Raw genomic sequence first — 26213 nt, 5'->3', positions numbered from 1 at the left:
ATTTGATCTGTGCCACCACCTTCTATTAGTCATACATGCTTTCCCCACCTTCCTGTAATACATTCCTTGAAGTGTTCAATGAGATTTTGATTTTAAATCTTATCGTCATATTCTTTTGATTCTCAAGCATCAATGAATCTGATGTCGCTGCCATTCCATGCAGTGCATAGCACGTCAAACAGGAGTCTTACTCTTGCCATGAGCACTGAGGTAGTACGGGATCATAACTGTCTCACAGTTCAGAAAGAAATTCTACATATAGGGCTATGTAGAGTCATGCAGTTAATTTTATTTGACATGCTATTTCTTTTCTTCTCAAATATGCTGGATTTAAAGTGATCTTCACCCTCATTTAAAATGAATCCAATATCCAACCATCTGTAAAACAAGCATATCCAAATTTTAGTTTGAGTTTAGTGTTTCACAAATATATTACTTTTTTAAAAATTATATTCGAGTCAACATTAACATTTCATTCCCTGACAGCGGGTGAACTTACTTTTAAACTCCAATTTTTCTTCGGTATTAATGGAGAGGTGAGCCTTTTTGCAAGCACCGAAAGGCTGCACCAGTTTAAGCTAAAACTTGCGGAACTGTAAGTTTCACAAATATGTTCCTATTAAACACTAATTCCTATTGAAGCAGTATGAAGCTAAATTCATTCAACTGGACAGCAAAAACGGTCAAAATTTTAAAAGCAACAAACTATTTTGAAGTCACTCTTCGAACTAAATTCCATCTTGGCGTGTGAGAGTCCATAGGTTCCTCACTCTCAACGAACCATTCAACTGTCATGCAATTACTGAAACACACAGACAAAAAACATCAATGTTAACAGTCACTAAGATTTTGAGAGTGATTTGGAATTCGTACTCAATACCCCCTGGGGAAAATCTGTTCCAATCTGGATAGTACTCACTTATTACCATCCCACCTACCTTCCCCAGCACCTCCTCCCCCTCCACACTATTTGTTTCTGAGCTCCCTTCCACCCTCCATTTCTCAGGAAGGGTCCTGACCCAAAACCTCAACTTTCTTGAGCCTCTGATGCTGCCTGCCCTGCTGTGTTCCTCCAGCTCCAGAATGTGTTATCTCAGACACCAACATTGGCAGTTCTTACTATCTAGATAACTCATTCTCACCTTGTCACAAGTGATTTATAGTCATTTTCTTTTCAGATTACGCATGTACATGTATATACATAAATATACATATTACACTTTTATGCCTGAATCACTAACCTAGAGGATATTTTAAAATAGTCTCTTCATATCTGCATGCAAGAGAAATCATCAAGGTCATAACTTTCATTTTAGGAATAACTCGAACATTCAAAGTACTCACAGTCAGTGTCCCATTTCCGTGACCAGTCAATTTGATGTGAATCTTTCTTGCAAGCGGAAGCTATAACAGCAATTATATTTGAGAATCAAACTCTTCATTGCATCACCAATATTTCCTTGTCTGTTTGAAACATAAGATAATTAAATAATCATGGACAGATTGGCCAACAGTCTAATTTAATGTGTGTTATGGCAACTCAAAATCACAACCATTGAAGTGATCTTTAAAAAGCTGTTGTCATACAACACACCACTTTTTGAGATGCAGTGATGAACAAACTTCCTGAGACGCAAATAATATATGCCGAATTAATTCCAAAGAATACCTTTGCAATTAAAAAGAAGCTAAAAATCTCTTTACATTGTCATGCTTGTCAGATTGCTTTAGTCAATGGAAATCGTGCAGAACAATTATTTATTCCCAGATGAAAAGGAAGTGTACACATTTCATTTTCACATCTTATCCAAGAGAGAAAAAAAAACACCTTCATGAATGCATTGTCAAACAAGAAGACTCACAAAAAAAGTCATTTGGCCCATTGAATTTCCTCCATCATTCAGTGCGATCATGGTTGATTACATTTATCACGACACAACATTTCCACCAAACCCTCCTTATAGCTAATACATTCCGATCCAAGTAAATCTCTGTTTCTGTGCCATGCCTTGTCTTTCTAAATATTTTTTCAGTCATCTACAAATTTCGCCACAGCACATGCACCTCTTTCCTCCAAGTCATTAATAAACAAGCACAAGAGCTGTGGTTCCTTCAGCGCGACCTCATTTCTTACTGACAAGCCAACCCTGGCATCTCTGTCTATTTGTATCGGAGATAATGGGAACTGCAGATGCTTCAGAATCCAAGATAACAAAGTGTGGAGCTGGATGAACACAGCAGGATGAACACACAGAAGTAGAAGGGTCTCGGCACGAAACGTCAGCTTTTACGCTCCTGAGATGCTGCTTGGCCTGCTCTGCTCATCCAGCTCCACACTTTGTTATCTCTGTCCATTTGCCTGTTCTTTCTATCGGACATCAATCATTGGCTATTTCGTTCCCAACACTTATCCCCTAACAACCACCTCTCTGTGATACCCAGAGTGATGTATCTGCTCCACAAACTCATTCACTTTGTTTCATACACTCCCTGCAATTCAATACAAGATCTTCAGTCTGGCATTTACAGCCACCCTTCTTATCTGCTGCAGCTGAAGTGAGACTCCTGACCATTTCCATACTTTTTGTCCCATTACTTGCTCTGGAAACTTTGCTGAGCACTTACCAGCTTCTAACTCTTTCCACAATTTTCCATGCAACTGAGCTCACCCGCTCCACAATTTTTATTTTAACACCCTACCCCAAGACCGAGCTCTGTATTTTGCCAGGATACTTGTCCCAAAATGATTCTCATCGAGCCTATAACACCAAGAATGACTCCCTCCTTCCCCATACCGACGCCAATGTCCCATGAATTCAAACACATTTCTGCCATGCCACCATTTAAACAATGCATTTGCATCTTTTATTATGCTCACACCGTGCCAAATTGCTCAGATAATAATCCAGAGATTATTACCATTCTGGTTCTGCTTTCTCATTCAGCACCTCGGTGCTCATAATCCCTCAGCAGAACCTCTTTCCTCTTTCTTCCATATCAATGTTACCTGTGTGGACCACAATAGCTGGATTTCTACTCTTCCCACTTCAAGTTCCTTTGTAGCCGAGATGGAATATCCTGAACCTGGGCACCAGGCAGGCAACACTACTTTCGAGACTCTCGATCCTAGTCACAACGAACAGTGTTCATTCCCCTAACTATACTACCTCTGATTATAACTACATTTCACTTTTTATCCCCTCTTGAGTGTCTCCCTGTACCACAGTGCTACAGTCAGTTTACTCATCTTCCCTATACCCTGCACTCTCATCCACACAGGAAGAAAGAATCTCAAACCTGTTAGATAAGATCAAAGGCCAAGGTTCCTTCTGCACTACATCCTGGATCCTTCCACCTGCCCTATTCTTTGTTACAGTCTCACGTCTCTGACTGCCTCCTGAACCACAGCATTCCCTGGTAACTCTGCCCCACATGATTTGTTGATTGGTCGAAACTGAGATTCCAGTTCATCAACCCTGAGCTGCAGTATGGGGCCTGACCACTCCCCCGTCATGAAGGTATAAATCATCATCTGGCCTGGCATCTCCACTTCAATTACTTCGATCTTAATTTGATTTGAAAACATTCTGGTCTTTTAGTTTGTAGCCTGTAAATATTTCTCCGATTTACTTTCAATCTGAAAGCTACCGATAATAGATTCTTAAACCAGTAGCGATCACCAACCAATGAACATGGTTCACCCTCTAGGTCCCTGATTCTGGCTTCAATTTACCCTGTCTCAAAACAAAATGCTTATGAACTATCGGGCAAAAAAAGCAAGCAAATGGCACCTCTTACACTCTGCACTGACTTGCCACATTGCCACCAACTTCCCCAAAATATATATTCATTTGGTGCATTTCACTCAAGATGTGATCTCTCCTTCCAGAACGTGCAAAGCATACTGATCCATAGCAATATACTACCTTCAAAACCTCAGCTCTTAGCTTATTACTTTTGAGTACATTCTCAAATGCTTTCTCCAAGTCCAAACACAACACATTTACTGGTTTTCCTCTATTAATTCTCCTTCCAAAACTTCCTCCAAAAACCCAAACAAATTAGCCAGACATAATATCTCTTTCATCAGGCTGTGCTGATTCTGTTTGATTAGTTTCTGATTTTCCAAATGTCCTGCTATTATTTTCTTCATAGTTGCCACCTGTTTCCAACAATAGATGTTAGGCTGTTTCGGTTGTAGTTATCTTCTTTTTTGCCTCTCTCCTTTTTAAATAGGGACGTCACATCAGCATTTTTCCAGCCCTCAGACCCTTCTCGAGAATCTGAACCTTTTTGGGAAATTACAATCAATGCATATACCAACTCTGAAGCTCATTGTTTAGAATCTTAGAAAGTCAACCATCACGGCAAAGAATCTAATCTGCTTTTACTCCATGAGATTGTCTACTGCTTCTTCTCTCATGGTAGTGATGGTGTGGCAGTGATGTGTTTAATTCCTCCCTGTATTCTTTACTAATAAGGGGATCCTTGAAGTATCTTCCACCGTAAAGACTACCCTTTTCTCATTGTCGTTGTTCCTTGATTTAAAAATTAACCTGGTCATCTCAGCCGAGCATATAATTAATGGCATTACCTCTAAAACCTTCACTGCCAAAGTGTTCAATAGATTGCTACAACCTGAAAGAAGTAATTCTTCCCCTAAATTAATAGGCAACCAATTTGAAAATGTGGCCTCTGGTCGCAAAATCTTTCACAAATGGGAGTAATCTCGATGGATATACACTATCAAGCCTCTTAAGAATCTTAAATGTTGAAAAAATAAGATTTTTTTCAATCTTATGAACTCAAATGAATGTCGTCCCAGCCCGCCCAACATTCCTAAGCATGGCAATTCCCTCCGCCATTTCCGAAATCAACCCAGTCAACATTAGGTGAAGGCCTCCGCAGCATTCACTCTGTGGCCGTAGACGACTTCTGAGTTACCATCCTGCTGCTACTTCTCGACTTCTATTTGCGATGCAGTCCTCTGTCCATCCGAACATACTACCCTTGAACACATGGGCTCTTTTCTTTTGAGACACCTCATCAAATGCGTTTTTTAAAATCGAAATGTCCGACATCAACTGGTGGTCCTTCATCAGTAATGTTTGTTTCCTTCTCAAAGCACTGTAGCAAGTTTGTCAAGTATCATTTCCCCTTTATGAAAGGATGTTAACTCTGTAGGATGTGAGAGCACACTCAGTACCCTGTTATTTCATCTTTCATTGCAGACATGAACATCGACCCAGGTTGACCTAAATTGGCAATACTTGCTTGCTATTTTGTCCAAGTATCTTTCGAATAATGGTGTTATGTTCACAATCTTTCAATCCTCTGAGAATTTTCCACAATCTAAGGATTTTTGCAAGATTATCATCAGTGCCTCCATTGTATCTGTAGCTGCATTCTTCAACCTGAGAGGATACAACTCATCATACCCCTTGGATATTTTCTCGACCGATTGGAGTCATGTTTGGAATTCTGTGCAGTGACATTCACTTTTAATTTGTTTTAATTTAGTTTGCTAAATACTACCAGGAACAGAAATTGTCATCCAGCTGCAACTAAACTAAAGCTTTCAGCACAGAAGGAAGTGTTTCAATTCATTATGAACCTAATAACTCCTGAAAAGGGCAATACAATTTGCCTCAGTCCATAAATGTTCTTCCTCCAACATCCTGTGATGCATCAACTGTATTTCTTCAAATTTACCACAGATTCTGTTTCAATCATCCTTTCAGCAATACGCAGAACAACAATTTGGCATTTTTAGTCCCCCTGTAGCCTCCGTTGCACATGTGCATTGTTAGATGATTATTTATTTGTGTGCCTGCTTTTTTGCTCAAATGGATCAAGGTAAATTTCTGTTCTTTTGTCATCAGAGCTACTGCCTCCTCACTCTCATCTTCCTTGTTTTATCCTGTGCTGGAATATTTAATTTCTTGACATATCTGAAATATGTTGTTGAATGGATTGGGTTTTGTAACATTGCATTCCCCATAGACCATCTACCGATACTGTTGCTTGTTCTAACAGTTATTATCTCGCAGAGAGGAAAATGCAATTTGAAAGCAATGGAACATTATCGATGAAGAAGTTGATGCATAAATTGCTGCGATCTTCCAAACTACAAACTCACCTTCAATTCTTTCTCGGTCAGAGCATTATGCCGGCGCAAATGAATCGTGTTCTCAATGGGACTTCCAAAACCATGGAATTGAATTTGCATATTGATTTCTTCTTCCCTCTTCAGAAATGCAAAGTAGTATCGTGATGAAGCTTCCAAGGCGATGATTGTGTCCTTCAATGAACGGAAAAGTGACTTTTAGATTCACGGAAATATTTCACTACTTCTATAGACATGAAAGGCAAACATTCTCCCTGCATATGACCCAGTCTCATTTTATCGTATCTTTCTGATTTTACACGCCACAGGATAATCATTGCAGTGTAACAGAAATGTTGATCATGGAAATTTATCACTGTTTTCATAAATAATGGCAAATTTTCAACATCTTGCAATTGTATGAAGGCTCAGTCTCATCACACCTCGCCTGCTGCACAAAGACATTATTACACTGCTTTGAATGTTAGGGCTCAAACAAAACACAATCATGACACAAATGCATCAACGCCCCACTTTCAACAGGATCTGATATCCTTGCCAGGCACTGGAGGGGTTGCGGAGACTGGTGAGTAGATAAAGTCGTTCCTCTGTTCAAGCAGGATAACAGGGACTTTCCAGGAAACTACAGACTGGTGAGTGTCCCATGTCTCAAAGGTATGGGCTAATAAGGGACAGCCAGCATGGCATTATGTGGGGCAGGTTATGTCTTACCAAGTCAGTTGAAGTTTTCAAGGAGGTGACAAGGGTGATCAATTCGGGTAGAACAGTTGATTACATATCCATGGATTTTACGAAGGTTTTCAATAAGGTTCCTCATGGTATGCTCATCCAGAAGATTAAGATCCATGAGATCCATGGTGACTTGGCCTGCCCATATAAGGCAGACGGTAGCGGTGGAAGGCTAACAAAGATAACACAGTATAGGGCTGGAGGAACACAGCAGGCCAGGCAGCATCAACAATGTCAGCTTTCCTGTTCCTCTGATACTGCCTGACCTGCTGCGTTCCTCCAGCTCCACACTTGGTTAACTCTGATTCCAGCATCTACAGTTCTTGCCGTCTCAGTGGTGGAAAGCTGTTTTTCTGGCTGCAGCTCAGTGACGAGTGGTGTTCCGCATCGATGTGACTTCTGCTGTTTGTGATATATGTAAATGACTTGGTTGCAAATGTAGATGGGGGATTACTAAGTTTGCAGATGATATAAGGACCAGTGGACTTGTGGACAGCATGGAAGGTTGTCAAAGGACACAGCAAGATACAGACCAAGTGCAAAAGCGAGCAGAGAAATGGCCGATGGAATTTAATCTGGGCAGGCATGAGGTGTTGCATTTTAGGAGACCAAGTGTTAAGGAAAGGGATACACAGTTAATGGCAGAACCCCAAACAGCAGTGATGTCCAGCGGGATCGTGGGGTCCTAGACCGTAACTCCCTGACAGTAGCCACACAAGTAGAAAGGGTGGTCAAGAAGGCATATCGCATGCTTGCCTTTATTCATAGGGGAACTCAGTGCAAGAGTCAGGATGTCACATTGCAGCTTTACAAGACTTTGGTGAGACCACACAGAGTATTGCATTCAATTCTGGCCGCCACATTACACTCAGGATGTGAGGCTTTGGACAGGGTGCAGAAGAGATTTACCAGCATGCTGACTGGAATAGAGAGTATGAACGAGAGGGAGGAGCTGGAAAAACTCTTCGTTTTCTCTGGAGCAGTAGAAGCTGAGGGCAGGCTTGATAGAAGTCTATAAAATTAGGAGATACATAAATACAGCTAACGGTCAGAAAACTTCTCCCCCGGAGTTGAAGTGTCCACTATTAGGGGGCATGCATTTCAGCTGAGAGGGGGGAAGTTCAAAAGAGATGTGAGGGGCAAATATTTCACACTAAGCATGTTTAAAGTGTGGAATACATTGCCCGGAGTGGCAGTGGATGCAGATACGATGAAAGCATTTGAAAGGGACTTTTAGTTAAGTGCACGAATGTGCAAGGAATGGAGGACTATGGATCAAGGACAGGCAGAAGGGATTATTTCATTTGTTGTCATGTTTGGCCCAACATGGTGGGCCAAAGGGCACATTGCTGTTGCTGTCGTGTTCCAAGTTGTATGCTCACTTGTATCATGATTGCAAAAAGTAGGATTGGGAAGAATTTGAGAAGCGTTTGTGAACATTATTTCATGTAAGGACAAACTGGATAAGGATTAGGTGACACAGCACAAACAGATTTTGGAGTCCATGATGAATCATAGGGACCTCACAAGCACCAACGATCAGAGAGATCTCAGGATCTTGATGTGCATGCCTGTTGATCCCCCAATGTAATGGACCAGGTCGTTGAAGTGGTTTGGAAGGCAGATTGGATACTTGTCTTTCTTAGACTTAATATTAAGTGGTAGAGTTTCAGAATAGGCACGGTATGTACAACACTGTTGGGCCGAACCAACATTAAGTCAACAATGAGAAAATACAGTGGGACTTGGACAACGATCAGGCTTGGCCTGATAAAGGATAAGTTACATTTGCACCAGACAAGTGCTAAGCAGCAATCAGCTCCAACAAGAGAGAATATGACCATATCAAAAAAATTCCATGTCCTTACCCTCACATCATCGTTACATTTATTTTTTTTTAAATGTGTAAGTGCAATCCAAGCTATGCAAGGCTACGGGCCAGGTGTTTGAAATGAGGTCAGAACAATTCAGTGCTCGTCCTTGACTGTTAGAATCTGTCAGCTTAAGAATGTATTTCTCCTGTATTGTAGACTACTGAGGTGCTTGGCTATCCACTAAACCAAGGTTAACACTGATCTAAAACTAAACTGGGTCAGTTATATAACCAGCAGTAGCCAGGTCCATAGTACAAACCACCCTGCTGTGGGACAGAGTAAGGCAAATCCAAGTGAGCGAGTGTGGTTGGAGACTCATTCGTTGGGGGCATAGATTCTGTCGCCACATTTGAGACACCAGGGCTGCGTGTTGCTTCCCTGGTGCAAGGTCAAGGACATCTCTGATTGGTTGCAACAAATTCTTAAAGGGGAGGGTGAGCAGCCAGAGGCCACGGGGCACGTTGGTACCAATGACATGGGCAGAAAGAGGGATGACATCCTGCGGACTATGTGCAAGGAGTTAACAAAGAGGGTGAAAGGCAGGACCGAGAGGGTAATAATTTATGGGATGCCATGAGTGCCACGTGTGAGTGAGCTAAGTCATAGAAAGATAGGTGAGATGAATGCATGGTTGAGGAGCTGGCACAGGGGGCAGGGTTTCCGGTTCATGGATCATTGGGACCGTATCTGAGCAAGGGGTGACCTGTCTAAAGAGAGATGGGACGCAAAACGCTGTGAGCGGGTCAGGACAGAGGGGACAAGTTGTTGTGAGCGGGTTACGATGGAGGGAACAAGTGCCTGTGAGCAGGTCAGGAAGGAGGGGAAAGTCGCTGTGAGCAAGTCGCTGTGTGGTGCAGGGGCAAGTCGGTGTGAGCGGATCAGGACGGATGGGGCCAGTGCCTGTGAGAGGGTCAGGACTGAGGTAGCAAGTCGCAGTGAGCGTGTCAGGTCTGCGGGGGGCAAGTCGCAGTGACCGGGTCAGGTCTGCGGGGGGCAAGTCGCAGTGAGCGGGTCAGGGCTGCGGGGGGGGGTGGGGGGGGGGGGGAGTCCCTGTGAGCGGGTCAAGGCTGCAGGGGGCAAATCACTGTGAGCGAGTCAGGGCTGCGGGGGCCAGTCCCTGTGAGCGGGTCAGGGCTGCGGGGGCCAGGCCCCGTGAGCAGCTCAGGGCTGCGGGGGGCAAGTCGCAGTGAGCGAGTCAGGGCTGCGGGGGACAGTCCCTGTGAGCTGATCAGGGCTGCGGGGAGCCAGTCCCTGTCAGCGGGTCAGGACTGCGGTGGGCAAGTCGCAGTGAGCGGGTGAGGGCTGCAGGGACCAGTCCCTGTCAGAGGGACAGGACAGCGGGGGGCAAGTCCCTGTCGGCGTGTCAGGACTGCGGGGGGCAAGTCGCAGTGAGCGGGTCAGGGCTGCGGGGGGCAAGTCGCAGTCAGCGGGTCAGGGCTGCGGGGGGCAAGTCGCAGTGAGCGGGACAGGGTTGCATGGGGGCAGGTCGCAGTGAGCGGGTCAGGGCTGCGGGGGCCAGTGCCTGCGAGCGAGTCAGGGCAGCGACGGAGAGTCCCTGTGAGCGGGTCAGGGCTGCGGCGGGCCAATCCCTGTCAGCGGGACAGGACTGCGGGGTGCAAGTCGCAGTGAGCGGGTCAGGGCTGCGGGGGGCAGTGTCGCAGTGAGCGGGTCAGGGCTGCGGGGGCCAGACCCTGTCAGCGGGACAGGGCTGCGGGGTGCAAGTCGCAGTGAGCGGGTCAGGGCTGCGGGGGGCAGTGTCGCAGTGAGCGGGTCAGGGCTGCGGGGGCCAGACCCTGTCAGCGGGACAGGGCTGCGGGGGGCAAGTCGCAGTGAGCGGGTCAGGGCTGCGGGGGGCAGTGTCGCAGTGAGCGGGTCAGGGCTGCGGGGGCCAGACCCTGTCAGCGGGTCAGGGCTGCGGGGGGCAAGTCGCAGTGAGCGGGTCAGGGCTGCGGGGGGCAAGTCGCAGTGAGCGGGTCAGGGTGCGGGGGGCAAGTGGCAGTGAGCGGGTCAGGGCTGCTGCGGGGGGCAGTGTCGCAGTGAGCTGGTCAGGGCTGCGGGGGCCTTTCCCTGTGAGCGGGTCAGGGCTGCAGGGGCCTTTCCCTGTGAGCGGGTCAGGGCTGCAGGGGCCTTTCCCTGTGAGTGGGTCAGGGCTGCAGGGGCAGGCCCTCTGAGCGGGTCAAGGCTGCGGGGGGAAAGTCGCAGTGAGCGGGTCTTGAGTGCGGGGGGCAATGTCGCAGTGTGCAGGTCAGGGCTGCGGGGGGCAAGTCGCGGTGAAATGGGTCAGGGCTGCGGGGGGCAAGTCGCAGTGAGCGGGTCAGGGCTGCGGGGGGCCAGTCGCAGTGAGCGGGTCAGGGCTGCGGGGGTCAAGTCGCAGTGAGCGGGTCAGGGCTGCGAGGGTCAAGTTGCAGTGAGCTGGTCAGGACTGCGGTGGTCAAGTCGCAGGGAGCGGGTCAGGTCTGCGGGGGGCAGTGTCGCAGTGAGCGGGTCAGGGCTGCGCGGGTCAGGGCTGCCGGGGCCAGTCCCTGTGAGCAGGTGAGGGAGCTGGGGACAGTCCCTGTGAGCGGGTCAGGGCTGCGGTGGCCAGTCGCAGTGAGCGGGTCAGGGCTGCGGGGGTCAAGTCGCAGTGAGCGGGTCAGGGCTGCGGGGGGCAGTGTCGCAGTGAGCAGGTCAGGGCTGCGCGGGGCCTTTCCCTGTGAGTGGGTCAGGACTGCAAGGGGCAGGGCCTCTGAGCGGGTCAGGGCTGCGGGGGGAAAGTCGCAGTGAGCGGGTCTTGGGTGCGGGGGGCAATGTCACAGTGAGCTGGTCAGGGCTGCGGGGGCCAGTGCCTGCGAGCGAGTCAGGGCAGCGACGGAGAGTCCCTGTGAGGGGGTCAGGGCTGCGGCGGGCCAATCCCTGTCAGCGGGACAGGGCTGCGGGGTGCAAGTCGCAGTGAGCGGGTCAGGGCTGCGGGGGGCAAGTCGCAGTCAGCGGGTCAGGGCTGCGGGGGGCAAGTCGCAGTCAGCGGGTCAGGGCTGCGGGGGGCAAGTCGCAGTGAGCGGGTAAGGGCTGCGGGGGGCAAGTCGCAGTGAGTGGGTCAGGGCTGCGGGGGGCAAGTCGCAGTGAGCGGGTAAGGGCTGCGGGGGGCAAGTCGCAGTGAGCGGGTCAGGGCTGCGGGGGCCAGTCCCTGTGAGCGGGTCAGTTCTGCGGGGGCCAGTCCCTGTGAGCGGGTCAGGGCTGCGGCGGGCCAGTCCCTGACAGCGGGTCAGGGTGCGGGGGGCAAGTGGCAGTGAGCGGGTCAGGGCTGCTGCGGGGGGCAGTGTCGCAGTGAGCGGGTCAGGGCTGCGGGGGCCTTTCCCTGTGAGCGGGTCAGGGCTGCAGGGGCCTTTCCCTGTGAGCGGGTCAGGGCTGCAGGGGCCTTTCCCTGTGAGTGGGTCAGGGCTGCAGGGGCAGGCCCTCTGAGCGGGTCAAGGCTGCGGGGGGAAAGTCGCAGTGAGCGGGTCTTGAGTGCGGGGGGCAATGTCGCAGTGTGCAGGTCAGGGCTGCGGGGGGCAAGTCGCGGTGAAATGGGTCAGGGCTGCGGGGGGCAAGTCGCAGTGAGCGGGTCAGGGCTGCGGGGGGCCAGTCGCAGTGAGCGGGTCAGGGCTGCGGGGGTCAAGTCGCAGTGAGCTGGTCAGGACTGCGGGGGTCAAGTCGCAGTGAGCGGGTCAGGTCTGCGGGGGGCAGTGTCGCAGTGAGCGGGTCAGGGCTGCGCGGGTCAGGGCTGCCGGGGCCAGTCCCTGTGAGCAGGTGAGGGAGCTGGGGACAGTCCCTGTGAGCGGTTCAGGGCTGCGGTGGGCAAGTCGCAGTGATCGGGTCAGGGCTGCGGGGGGAAAGTCGCAGTGAGCGGGTCTTGGGTGCGGGGGGCAATGTCACAGTGAGCTGGTCAGGGCTGCGGGGGGCCAGTCCATCTGAGTGGGTCAGGGGTGCGAGGGCATGGCCCTGTCAGCGGGACAGGACTGCAGGGGGGCAGGTCGCAGTGAGCAGGTCAGGGCTGCGGGGGGCAAGTCCCTGTCAGCGGGACAGGGCTGTGGGGGGCAGTGTCGCACTGAGCGGGTCGGGGTTCGGGGGTCCGGTCCCCCTGAGCGGGTGAGGGCTGCGGTGGGCAAGTCGCAGTGAGCGGGTCAGGGCAGCGGGGGGCCAGTCGCAGTGAGCGGGTCAGGGCTGCGGGGGCAAGTCCCTGTCAGCGGGACAGGATTGCGGGGGGCAAGCCGCAGTGAGCGGGTCAGGGCTGTGGGGGCCTGTCCCTGTCACCGGGTCAGGGCTGCGGGGGGCCATTCCCTGTGCGCGGGTCAGGGCTGCGGGGGATAAGTCGCAGTGAGCGGGTCAGGGCTGCGGGGGCCCAGTCCCTGTGAGCAGGTAAGGGATGCGGGGGCATGTCCCTGTCAGCGGGACAGGCCTGCAGGGGGGCAGGTCGTAGTGAGCAGGTCAGGGCTGCGGGGTGCAGTGTCGCACTGAGCGGGTCAGGGCTGCGGGGGGCAAGTCGCAGTGAGCGGGTCAGGGCTGCAGGGGGCAAGTCGCAGTGAGCAGGTCAGGGCTGCGGGGTGCAGTGTCACACTGAGCGGGTCAGGGCTGCGGGGGGCAAGTCGCAGTGAGCGGGTCAGGGCTGCGGGGGGCAAGTCGCAGTGAGCGGGTCAGGGCTGCGGGGGGCAAGTCGCAGTGAGCGGGTCAGGGCTGCGGGGGGCAAGTCCCTGTCAGCGGGACAGGGCTGCAGGGGGGCAGGTCGCAGCGAGCGGGTCAGGGCTGCGGGGGCCAGTGCCTGCGAGCGAGTCAGGGCAGCGACGGAGAGTCCCTGTGAGCGGGTCAGGGCTGCGGCGGGCCAGTCCCTGAGAGCGGGTCAGGGTGCGGGGGGCAAGTGGCAGTGAGCGGGTCAGTGCTGCAGGCGGCCGGTCGCAGTGAGCGGGTCAGGGCTGCGGGGGCAAGTCCCTGTCAGCGGGTCAGGGCTGCGGGGGCCAGTCTCTGTCACCGGGTCAGTGCTGCAGGCGGCCGGTCGCAGTGAGCGGGTCAGGGCTGCGGGGGCAAGTCCCTGTCAGCGGGTCAGGGCTGCGGGGGGCAAGTCGCAGTGAGCGGGTCAGGGCAGCGGGGGCCAGTCCCTCTGAGCGGGTCAGGGCTGCGGGCGCCAGTCCCTCTGAGCGGGTCAGGGGTGCGGGCGCCAGGCGCCAGTGCCTCCGTGCGGGTCAGGGCTGCGGGGGCCAGTCTCTGTCACCGGGTCAGGGCTGCGGGGGGCAAGTTGCAGTGAGCGGGTTAGGGCTGCGGGGCACCGGTCCCCCTGGGCGGGTCAGGGCTGCGGGGGGCAGGTCGCAGTGAGCAGGTGAGGTCTGCGGGGGGCAAGTCGCAGTGAGCGGGTCAGGACTGCGGGGGGCAAGTCGCAGGGAGCAGGTCGGGACTGCGGGGGGCAAGTCGCAGTGAGCGGGTCAGGGCTGCGGGGGCAAGTCCCTGTCAGCGGGTCAGGTCTGCGGGGGGCAAGTCGCAGTGAGCGGGTCAGGACTGCAGGGGGCAAGTTGCAGTGAGCGGGTCAGGTCTGCGGGGGGCAAGTCGCAGTGAGCGTGTCAGGGCTGCGGGGGCAAGTCCCTCTGAGCAGGTCAGGGCAGCGGGGGCCAGTCCCTCTGAGCGGGTCAGGGCAGCGGGTACCCAGTGCCTCTGTGCGGGTCAGGGCTGCGGGGGCCAGTCCCTCTGTGCGGATCAAGGCGGCAGTCCCTCTGAGCGGGTCAGGGCTGCGGCGGGCAGTCCCTCTGAGCGGGTCAGGGCTGCGGGGGCATGTCCCTGTCAGCGGGACACGACTGCGGGGGGCAAGTCGCAGTGAGCGGTTCAGGACTGCGGGGGGGCAAGTCGCAGTAAGCGGGTCAGGGCTGCGGAGGTGGCATTGTCGCAGTGAACGGGTCAGGGCTGCGGGGCGCAGTGTCCCAGTGAGCGGGTCAGGGCTGCCGGTGCCCAGCCCTCTGAGCGGGTCAGGACTGCGGGCGCCAGTGCCTCTGAGCGGGTCAGGGCTGCGGGCGCCAGTCCCTCTGAGCGGGTCAGGGCTGCGGGCGCCAGGCGCCAGTGCCTCTGTGCGGGTCAGGGCTGCGGGGGCCAGTCCCTCTGAGCGGGTCAGGGCTGCGGGGGCCAGTCCCTCTGAGCGGGTCAAGGCGGCAGTACCTCTGAGCGGGTCAGGGCGGCGGGGGCCAGTCCCTCTGAGCGGGTCAGGGCAGCGGGTACCCAGTGCCTCTGTGCGGGTCAGGGCTGCGGGGGCCAATCCCTCTGTGCGGGTCAAGGCGGCAGTCCCTCTGAGCGGGTCAGGGCTGCGGCGGCCAGTCCCTCTGAGCGGGTCAGGGCTGCGGGGGCATGTCCCTGTCAGCGGGACACGACTGCGGGGGGCAAGTCGCAGTGAGCGGGTCAGGACTGCAGGGGGCAAGTCGCAGTGATAGGGTCAGGGCTGCGGGGGCCAACCCCTGTGAGCGGGTCAGGGCTGCGGGGGCCATTCCAAGTCAGCAGGACAGGACTGCGGGAGGCAAGTCCCTGTGAGCGGGTCAGGTCTGTGGGAGGCAAGTCGCAGTGAGTAGGTCAGGGCTGCGGGGGGGCCAGTCCCTGTGAGCGGGTCAGGTCTGCGGGGGGCAAGTCGCAGTGAGAGGGTCAGGGCTGCGGGGGGGCAAGTCGCAGTGAGAGGGTCAGGGCTGCGGGGCGCAGTGTCGCAGTGAGGGGGTCAGGGCTGCGGGGGCCAGTCGCTCTGAGCGGGTCAGGGCTGCCGGTGCCCAGCCCTCTGAGCGGGTCAGGACTGCGGGCGCCAGTGCCTCTGAGCGGGTCAGGGCTGCGGGCGCCAGTCCCTCTGAGCGGGTCAGGGCTGCGGGCGCCAGGCGCCAGTGCCTCTGTGCGGGTCAGGGCTGCGGGGGCCAGTCCCTCTGAGCGGGTCAGGGCTGCGGGGGCCAGTCCCTCTGAGCGGGTCAGGGCTGCGGGGACCAGTCCATCTCAGCGGGTCAGGGCTGCGGCGGCCAGTCCATCTCAGCGGGTCAGGGCTGCGGGGGTATGTCCCTGTCAGCGGGACGGGACTGTGGGGGGGCAAATCCCTGTCAGCGGGACACGACTGCGGGGGGCAAGTCGCAGTGAGCGGGTCAGGACTGCAGGGGGCAAGTCGCAGTGATAGGGTCAGGGCTGCGGGGGCCAACCCCTGTGAGCGGGTCAGGGCTGCGGGGGCCATTCCATGTCAGCAGGACAGGACTGCGGGCGGCAAGTCCCTGTGAGCGGGTCAGGTCTGCGGGGGGCAAGTCGCAGTGAGTAGGTCAGGGCTGCGGGGGGGCCAGTCCCTGTGAGCGGGTCAGGGCTGCGGAGGGGGCATTGTCGCAGTGAACGGGTCAGGGCTGCGGGGCGCAGTGTCGCAGTGAGGGGGTCAGGGCTGCGGGGGCCAGTCGCTCTGAGCGGTCAGGGCTGCGGGGGCCAGTGCCTCTGAGCGGGTCAGGGCTGCGGGGGCCAGTGCCTCTGTGCGGGTCAGGGCGGCGGGGGCCAGTCCCTCTGAGCGGGTCAGGGCGGCGGGGGCCAGTCCCTCTGAGGGGGTCAGGGCGGCGGGGGCCAGTCCCTCTGAGGGGGTCAGGGCTGCGGCGGCCAGTCCCTCTGAGGGGGTCAGGGCTGCGGGGGCAAGTCACTGTCAGCGGGACAGGACTGCCGGGGCGCAAGTCCCTGTCAGCGGGACACAACTGCGGGGGGAAAGTCGCAGTGAGTGGGTCAGGGCTGCGGGGGCCTGTCTCTGTGAGCGGCACAGGACTGCGGGCGGCAAGTCCCTGTCAGCGGGACAGGACTGGGGGGGGCAAGTCCCTGTCAGCGGGACAGGACTGGGGGGGGCAAGTCGCAGTGAGCGGGTCAGGGCTGCAGGGGGCAGTCCCTCTGAGCAGGTGACAGTGAAACCTGTCCAAGCCAGGCAGGGAATCCACTTCCATCAGTCACGGCATCACATTGCACTCAGTCACTGCATCCCATTCCACTCAGTCACTGCATCCCATTCCACTCAGTCACTGCATCCCATTCCACTCAGTCACTGCATCCCATTCCACTCAGTCAGTCACTCCCTCCCAGTTCAGTCAGTCACTCCCTCCCAGTTCAGTCAGTCACTCCCATTTCAGTCAGTCTCTGCATCCCATTTCACTCAGTCACTGCATCCCATTTCCCCTCAGTCACTGCATCCCATTTCACGGAGACAGTGAATCCTATTCAACTGCGACAGTGAATCCATTTCCATCAGTCACCGCACCCTATTCCCCACAGTCACGGCATCCTATTTCACTCAGTCACGGCGTCCCATTACACTCAGTCACTGCGTCCCATTACACTCAGTCACTGCGTCCCATTACCCTCAGTCACTGCGTCCCATTACCCTCAGTCACTGCGTCCCATTACCCTCAGTCACTGCGTCCCATTTCCCTCAGTCACTGCGTCCCATTTCCCTCAGTCACTGCGTCCCATTTCCCTCAGTCACTGCGTCCCATTTCCCTCAGTCACTGCGTCCCATTTCCCTCAGTCACTGCGTCTCCTTTCCCTCAGTCACAGCGTCCCATTTCACTCAGTCAGAGCATCCCATTTAACTGAGACAGTGAAACTCATTGAACTGAGACGGTGCATCCCATTACCCTCAGCCACTGCATCCCATTTCACACAGCCGCTGCATCCCATTTCCCTCAGTCACCGCACCCTATTCCCCACAGTCACCGCATTCCATTTCCCTCAGTCACCGCCTCCCATTTCGCTCAGTCACCGCATCCAACTTCACTCAGTCAGAGCATCCCATTTAACTGAGACAGTGAAACTCATTGAACTGAGACGGTGCATCCCATTACCCTCAGTCACTGCATCCCATTTCACTCAGTCAATGTATCCCGTTTCTCACTGACACTTCATCAAATTTCCGTCAGATACTGCATCCCACTTGCGCAGTCACTGCATCCCATTTCACTCAGTCACTGCAGCTCATGTCACTCTCTTACTGCATGCAATTTCCATCAGTCTCTGCATCTCATTTCACTCATTCACTGCATCCCATTTCCCACAGTCACTGCATCCCATTTCCCACAGTCACTGCATCCCGTTTCTAACTGACGCTGCATTCAATTTCCATCAGGTACTGCAACCCATTTGCTCAGTCACTGCATCCCATTTCCCTCAGTCACTGCCTCCCATTTCCCACATTCACTGCCTCCCATTTCCCACATTCACTGCCTCCCATTTCCCACATTCACTGCCTCCCATTTCCCACATTCACTGCCTCCCATTTCCCACATTCACTGCCTCCCATTTCCCACATTCACTGCATCTCCTTTCCCTCACTCACTGCATCACATTTCACTCAGTCACTGCATCCCATTTCCCACATTCACTGCATCCCATTTCACTCAGTCACTGCATCACATTTCACTCAGTCACTGCATCCCATTTCACTCAGTCACTGCATCCCATTTCACTCAGTCACTGCATCCCGTTTCACTCAGTCACTGCATCCCGTTTCACTCAGTCACTGCATCCCGTTTCACTCAGTCACTGCATCCCGTTTCACTCAGTCACTGAGTCACTGAATCGCATTTGTTGTTCTCACTTGAATGCAATGGTCATGAATCTCCTCCAATGGCTGGTCATGTATTTCCAATGCAAAATTTTACCAAGTTTTGATTTTCAAATTTGATTACATGTGTCTCCTCTATTCTATAAGATGCTGCAATAAACTCAAATTTGACGAATCATAATTCAACCACCATTACCTACAGAGTTAATTTCATCAAACAGATCCAATTAGAATTGTCACATTCCCAAATCCTGATTCAAGTTTTTCTAATTATGGGCCACGTGGTTAAGAAAAAAGACACTTAGAATCAGAGAGATGTACAGTTGGGAAACAGATCCTTTGGCCGAATTTGTCTGTGTTGACCAGATATCCGAAATTAATTTAGTCCCATTTGCCAGCATTTGGCCCATATTCCTCTCAACCCGTCTTATTCATATACCCATACAGATGCCTTTTCAATGTACAAAGCCTCCACCACTTCCTCTGGCAGCTCACTCCGTACATGCACCACTATGAAAAAAATCCGGTCCATTTTAAATCTTCCCTCTCTCCTTTTTTACCTATTCCCTCCAGTTTTGGATTCCAGCAACCCGGGGAAAAGATCTTGGCTGTTCGCTCTATCCACGTCCCTCGTAATTGTACAAACTTCTATATGGTCAGCCCTGAACTCCAAAGTTCCAAGAAATAGCTGTCTGTTCAAGCCCACGGTATACCTGCAACCTCCGATGCTGGTAACATCCTTGTAGATCTTCTCTGAATCCTTTCAAGTTTACAACATACAACAATACAGCGCAGAACAGGCCCTTCGGCCCTCAATGTTGCGCCGACATCCTTCCTCTCGCAAGGAGACCAAAATCGATTGCAGTATTCCAAAAGCAGCCGAACCAACGTCCTATATGGCTGCTAAGTGATCTCCCAACTCCTATACTAAATGCACTGACCGATAAAGGCAAGCACACCAAATGTCTCCTTCATATCCTTTCTACCGGTGGCTGTACTTTGATGGAACTACGAAACTGCACTCCAGTGTCTCTTTATTAAGCAACACTCCCGACAACCTTCAGTGTATACCTGCTGCCCTGATTTGCCTTTCTAAAATGTAGCACCTCACATTTATCTAACCTCAACTCCATCTGCCATTCCTCAGTTTATTGGCCCTTGTCAATGTCCCATTGTATTCTGAGGTGACCTTCTTGGCTGGCTACTACACCTTCAATCATTGGGAAACTTACTAACCACACGTTCTATTTTCATATCCAAATCATTGCATCACTTCAACTCCCCCTCCCACTCCCTGGACGACATGTCCATCCTGGGCCTCTTCCAGTGTCACAACCACACCACACAGAAACTGGAGGAGCAGCACCTCATATTCCGCCTCGGGAGCTTCCAACTCAATAGCCTCAATATGGACTTTGCCACCCTCAAAATCTCCCCACCCGCCAGCCTCATCCCAAGACTAGTTCCTCCCCTCATCCCCGCCTCCATGACCTGTCCGCCTTCTCTCCCACCTATCCACTCCTCCCACCTCACTGACCAACTCCCACCACCGCTTGGAATTATTCTTCTTTTCACACTTCATCAGCTCAACGTTATTTCTAAAATCTATTTTCCAATTGTTGGAAAAAGTGAGATAAAGAAAGGTAAAAGAAGTTACATTCTTACCACTTGGGAAATCTCTGAATATTCTTCTGTTGAAAGGCCGCCAAGGAACGATGCAATTCTTTTGTCACAAACGCTGTGAGGGAGACATCTTTTTCGGTTCCACTAACTCCACCCTAAGGAAGACAAACCCACTTAACATATCTAGTGACTTAAAGCATACTCTATTGTTGCCCAAGGTGGAGAGCTGGATGAACACAGCAGGGCAAGTAGCATCAGAGGAGCAAGAAAGCTGATGTTTCGGGACGAGACCCCACTTCAGAAAATTGGCGCTGGAGAATCTGAGATAACAAGGGGAAGAGCCGGATGATACTGCTTGGCCTGCTGTGTTCATCCAGCTTTACACATTCTTATCTCAGATTCTCCAGCATCTGCAGCTCCTACTACCTCTATTGTTGCCCTTTCACTTTACTGAACTAATATGAGCCAGTAGTTTTGTTTAGGCCCGTGTAATCTTAGGGTTATTGGCCTGTACAAAATCCTGAATTAATTTTGATCCACTGACGGGAGGAGAGATGAATTTTATAGAAATTTTTGTTTTCTACCAATTTGCAGAGGGCATCGTGGGCGATTGAAGGACAGTGTTATTATCCTCCAGGTCTGCGGACTGCATCGTTACCAACTTGCCCATTTGCATGTACATACAATATTCATTATGTACCAATGAAACATAATAAACCAATACTGTGTACTAAAAACAACCCTCACATATCAATGGAAATTTCAATATTTATCATAGAGTTTGAAGAATTGAATTCAATGATACAAAGCAAAAACCAGTGAAGATGAGTGCAGTTGGTCAGCACTTTTCCCACTAAGTGGAGGTTGGCAGTTTGAGGCCACCCAGGAACAAGCCAGCTCTGTCTAACTCCAAGGGCAGCACGGTGGCTCAGTGGTTAGCACTGCTGACTCACAGTGCCAGGGACCAAGGCTCGATCCCACCGTTGGGCGATTTTCTGTGCGGAGTTTGTACATTCTGCCCATGCCTGCATGAGTTCCTGCTGGGTGCTCTGGTTTCCTCCCACAGTCCAAAGATGTGCAGGCTTGGTGTCTTGGCAATGCCAAACTTGCCAATTGTGTTTCGGGATGTGTAGATTAGGTGTGTTAGTCATGGGAAATGTAGGGCTACTGAGGAAAGGGTCGGGGGAAGATTCAGGGTGAGATGCTCTTTGGAGGGTGGCTGTGGACTTGTTGGGTCAAAAGGGGCTTGTTTCCACACTGTAGGGATTCTATGATATGGAAGTATCTTTTGAAGTGGGCATTCATGGGTATGCTGTAACAGAGACCTTGAAATACTGCACAACAAATATTTGGAACTCGACTGTCAATTCAGACATAGCATCAAAAAGGTCATGGAAGTTGTCACCGATATAAAGCAGGATTGATGAAAATCCAGCAGGAAATGGTGTCAAAAGGCACTGTATCTTTTATTCATCTCCAGTTATTTTGTCCAAGGCACTGGATGCTGGCAGGATTGGAACATTTAAGAAATGCTTCACAAATCACATATAAGAACCTGCACATCTTTGAACAATGGGAGGAAACTGGCAGAAGCCCCTCGCAGACACGGGGAGGACGTGTCAATTCCACACAGATAGTTACCCAAGACTGGAATCTCAATTGGCTCCCCAGTGCATGAGCAGCTCTAACCACTGAGCAACTACCTTGCCCAGAAGGGGTTTTATAAGCGCATACTTTATTTCCATTAATAGTTGGGGGAAGACAGATCCAATCCTCTATGTCCAATCAAAATAACATCTTGTAGATATCATGACAACAATCAGAAATGATTTTGAATAAGTAAATCAAAAAAATTGAAATTGTTTCCAAGCCTAAATACTAGTTAAGGTGCAGTTAAGATGAATAGCGCAACAACAAAAAGGCCATATTTTATGTGACCATCGGTAACACTTCAAAACTTGCACCAATTCGTCGCCAGTAGTGCTCTGAAGTGGCTTGATGGTGCACTCCTTCATACACTGGAATGAAACTCCAAAGATCACAAATTCTCCTTCAATACCGTGTTGTAACAGTGACTGCATCAACCTGTGTTTATGGGCCTGACTGGAAACCCACACAACATGCGTAAACAAAAAAATAATCTACGCTGATAGGAGAAAAAAATGTATGTATGCAACGTCTTTGAAAAGCAATTGTTTGTAGTGGATGCAAGCCCATAAGGAATCTCGTTTCACAGATTACATACTTTTGCACTGCAGGTCATGCCAGTTAGAATCAGTTTTCGTTTCATGACAGATAACTACAATGTCCATTACAATGAACTTTGGTTGATCAGAAGATTTTAAGTAAGGACGATGTCTTGGGTGAGCTGACGGCATTACGGGATGGAGAAGGTACACTCACTGCTGGCATCTTGACACCATTGAATGAGCAAGCGTGGACGCAAAGGTTGTAACAGGTCACAATTGTACACGCAATATTTTTTCAGCTCCTTCCGAGCAAGCCTGTAAGACTCTCAAGCTGTGCTAGACCCTCACTTCCTCCACCTTAGGTACGCTGCCTTTTTCTTTCTGACAAGAAGCACCTCTGTACCCGTCATCCAAGGCTCCTTAATCTTACCCCTTCTTATCTGTCTCAGAGGAACAAATTTATACATCACTCGCAACAACTGCTCCTTGAACAGCCTCCACATGTCTGCTGTGCCCTTTCTGTGGAACAATTGCTCCCAATCTGTACTTTCCAACTCCTGTCTGATAGCATCATAGTTTCCTTGACCCCAGTGAAATATCTTCCCCTGGTAACTGCTCCTTTCCCTTTCCATGGCTGTGGTAAATGTGAGGCTCTTGCGGTCGCTGTCACCAAAAAGTGTTCTCCCACCACGAGACCTGACACCTGTCCTGGCTCATTGCTGAGCACCAAATCCAAAATGGCCTCACGCCTCGGCCTGTCCACATACTGAGTAAGGATACCCTCCTGAACACACCTGACAAAAACAGCTCCATCTAAACCATCTGCGCTCAGGAGGTTTCAATCTATATTGGGAAAGTTGAAGTCACCCATAACAACAACCCTGCTACGTTTGCACTTTCCAACAATCTGCCGGCCAATGAGTTCTTCGATCTCCCTACTGCTATTTGGGGTCTGTAGAAAACCCACAGTGAAGTGACTGCTGCCTTGCTGTTCCGAACTTCCACCCATACTGACTCAGTCGACAAACCTTCCTTGGCAACCTCAGCCCATACCACCTCAGGAGACGAGTCCTCAAAGGTTCTTTCAGCCGCCGTTATACTGTCCTTGACCAACAAAGCCACACCTCCCCCTCTTTTACCACCTTCCCAGACCTTAATGAAAGATCTAAACCCTAGAACCTGCAACATCCATTCCTGACCCTGCTCTATCCATGTCTCCGAAATGGCCACAACATCGAAGTCCCAGGTACCTATCCAAGCTGCAACCTCACCTACCTTATTCTGGATACTCCCGGCATTAAAGTCGTCACACTTCAATCCAGCTTGCCGTCTGCCAGCACACTCCTGTGACAGTGAGGTCCTGTCCATGTCCTCCCTACGTTCATCCTCCTGTGTACTAGGACTACACCTCAGTTTCCCATCCCGCTTCTGAACTAGTTTAAATCCACCCAAATGGCACGAGCCAATTTCCCGCCCAGGATATTCGTGCCCCTCTGGTTCAAGTGGATACCGTCCTGTTTGTACAGGTCCCACCTTCCCCAGGATGAGCCCCAATTGTCCATGTACCTGAGGCCCTCCCACCTGCACCATCCCTGCAGCCACGTCTTCAGCTGAAATCTCTCCCTGTTCTTGGCCTCGGTATCACGTAGTACAGGTGACAAACCAGTGACGACCACTCTGTTTGTTCTAGCTCTCAACTTCCACCATAGCTCCCTGAAATCCTGCCTGACATCCCCAACCCTCTTTCTACCTATGTCGCTGGTGCCTACGTGGACCACGATTTGGGGCTGGTCAACCTCTTCGCTCAGGACCCTAAACACACTATCCGAGACATCACGGACCCTGGCACCTGGGAGGAAACACACCAATTGTGAGAGTCTTTCCTTCCCGTCAAATCTTCTATCAGTCCCTCAAACTAGTGAGTCCCCAATGACGATCACTCTCTTCCTATCCCCGCATCCCTTCAGTGCAAGAGGGACAGACTCTGTGCCAGAGACCTGCACCCTCCTGCATGCCCCTGGTAAGTCGTCCCCCGGAACAGTATCCAAAATGGTATAGTTGTTTTTCAGGGGAGCGACCGCAGGGGATTTAGGGGAAGGTTAGTCAACACCAGGTAAACGTGCATTTTTGGCTGAAGAAACATGTGTTTCAATGTGAGCTAATGGAAGAAGCCATGGAGTCAAAGCTAAACATTTCGACAATAAGACAGCCATTCTTAAAAGCAGCAGACAGCGTGAAAAAGAAATGAGCTGCTTTAATATCCACTTAAAATTTATGTGGAATATCAGATTGAATTTTCTTATTGACTCCATTGTGCAATCATGTCGATCTAAAAATGTTAACTGCATTAATTAATACTAACCAGAAACGCACATTGTAGTAAATGGTTTGACGATTTTCTGTATCTGGAACATCCCTTTTCCTTCTCGAACGAAGATCGTACCAACCTACGAGACCAAACTGTGGGTCAAACGGATGGGACTCGTAATCTTTAAATTCCTCATCAAAACAGTCTCATCGTATGGTTCTGTGCAATAAAAGAGAAAGAATAAACATGGTTCCCACACTTTTGCTGATGTTCATGAACAGAATGCTCAAATTCAAAAAGTCTGAGCTGCCATGTCTGCTTCCTCCAGCCTGTTTAAACTGTTCCATTCAATGTGAAATTTGTGATAAGTTAGAGCACACAGGTCTATTTGATCTGTGCCACCACCTTCTATTAGTCATACATGCTTTCCCCCTCTTCCTCTAATACATGGTTTGAAATGTTCAATGAGATTTTGATTTTAAATCTTATCGTCATATTTGTTTGAGTCTCAAGTATCAATGAATCTGATGTCGCCGCCATTCCATGCAGTGCACAGCACGTCAAACAGGAGTCTTACTCTTGCCATGAGCACTGAGGTAGTATGGGGTCACAACTGTCTCATAGTTCAGAACGAAATTCTACATATAGGGCTATGTAGAGTCATGCAGTTAATTTTATTTGACATGCTATTTCTTTTCTTCACAAATATGCTGGATTTAAAGTGATCTTCACCCGCATTTAAAATGAATCCAACGTCCAACCATCTGTAAAACCGGCAAATCCAAATTTTAATTTGAGTTCAGTGTTACACAAATATATTACTTTTGTAAAAATTATATTCAAGTCAACATTAACATTTCATTCCCTGACACCGGGTGAACTTACTTTCAAACTCCAATTTTCCCTTGGTATCAACGGAGAAGTGAGCCTTTTTGCAAGCACCGAAAGTCTCCACCAGTTTCCACTAAAACTTACGGAACTGTAAGTTTCACAAATATGTTCCTATTAATCACTAATTCCTATTGAAGCAGTATGAAGCTAAATTCATTCAACTGGACAGCAAAAACGGTCAAGATTTTAAAAGCAAGCAACTATTTTGAAGTCACTCTTCGAACTAAATTCCATCCTGGTGTGTGAGAGTCCATAGGTTCCTCACTCTCAACGAACCATTCAACTGTCATGCAATTACTGAAACACACAGACAAAAAACATGAATGTTAACAGTCACTAAGATTTTGACAGTGATTTGGAATTCGTATTCAATACCCCCTGGGGAAAATCTGTTCCAATCTGGATAGTACTCACTTATCACCATCCCACCTACCTTCCCGAGCACCTCCTCCCCCTCCACGCTATTTGTTTCTGAGCTCCCGTCCACCCTCCATTTCTCAGGAAGGGTCCTGACCCAAAACCTCAACTTTCTTGAGCCTCTGATGCTGCCTGCCCTGCTGTGTTCCTCCAGCTCCACAATGTGTTATCTCAGACACCAACACTGGCAGGTCTTACCATCTGGATAACTCATTCTCACCTTGCAACAAGTGATTTCTCGTCATTTTCTTTTCAGATTACGCATGTACATGTATATACATAAATATACATATGACACTTTTATGCCTGAACCACTAACCTAGAGGATATTTTAAAATAGTCTCTTCATATCTGCATGCAAGAGAAATCATCAAGGTCATAACTTTCATTTTAGGAATAACTCGAACATTCAAAGTACTCACAGTCAGTGTCCCATTTCCTTGACCAGTCAATTTGATGTGAATCTTTCTTCCAAGTGGAAACTATAACAGCAATTATATTTGAGAATCAAACTCTTCATTGC

General features: G+C 51.0%; 1 long non-coding RNA gene across 1 annotated transcript; it reads right to left on the bottom strand.

Annotated features, from left to right (window-relative positions):
* Positions 1–1344: 1344 nt before the first annotated feature.
* LOC132207954 (uncharacterized) lies at positions 1345–26213 on the bottom strand. Its single transcript, XR_009444037.1, has 6 exons — positions 26113–26213; positions 25268–25570; positions 24437–24601; positions 19928–20040; positions 6140–6301; positions 1345–1404 (listed from the first exon to the last, which is right to left on the bottom strand). It is a non-coding gene; the product is annotated as an uncharacterized LOC132207954 (long non-coding RNA).

This window comes from Stegostoma tigrinum, unplaced genomic scaffold (assembly GCF_030684315.1).
Source record: "Stegostoma tigrinum isolate sSteTig4 unplaced genomic scaffold, sSteTig4.hap1 scaffold_230, whole genome shotgun sequence".
NCBI lineage: Eukaryota > Metazoa > Chordata > Chondrichthyes > Orectolobiformes > Stegostomatidae > Stegostoma > Stegostoma tigrinum.
This window is presented reverse-complemented; position numbering and strand designations above follow the sequence as displayed.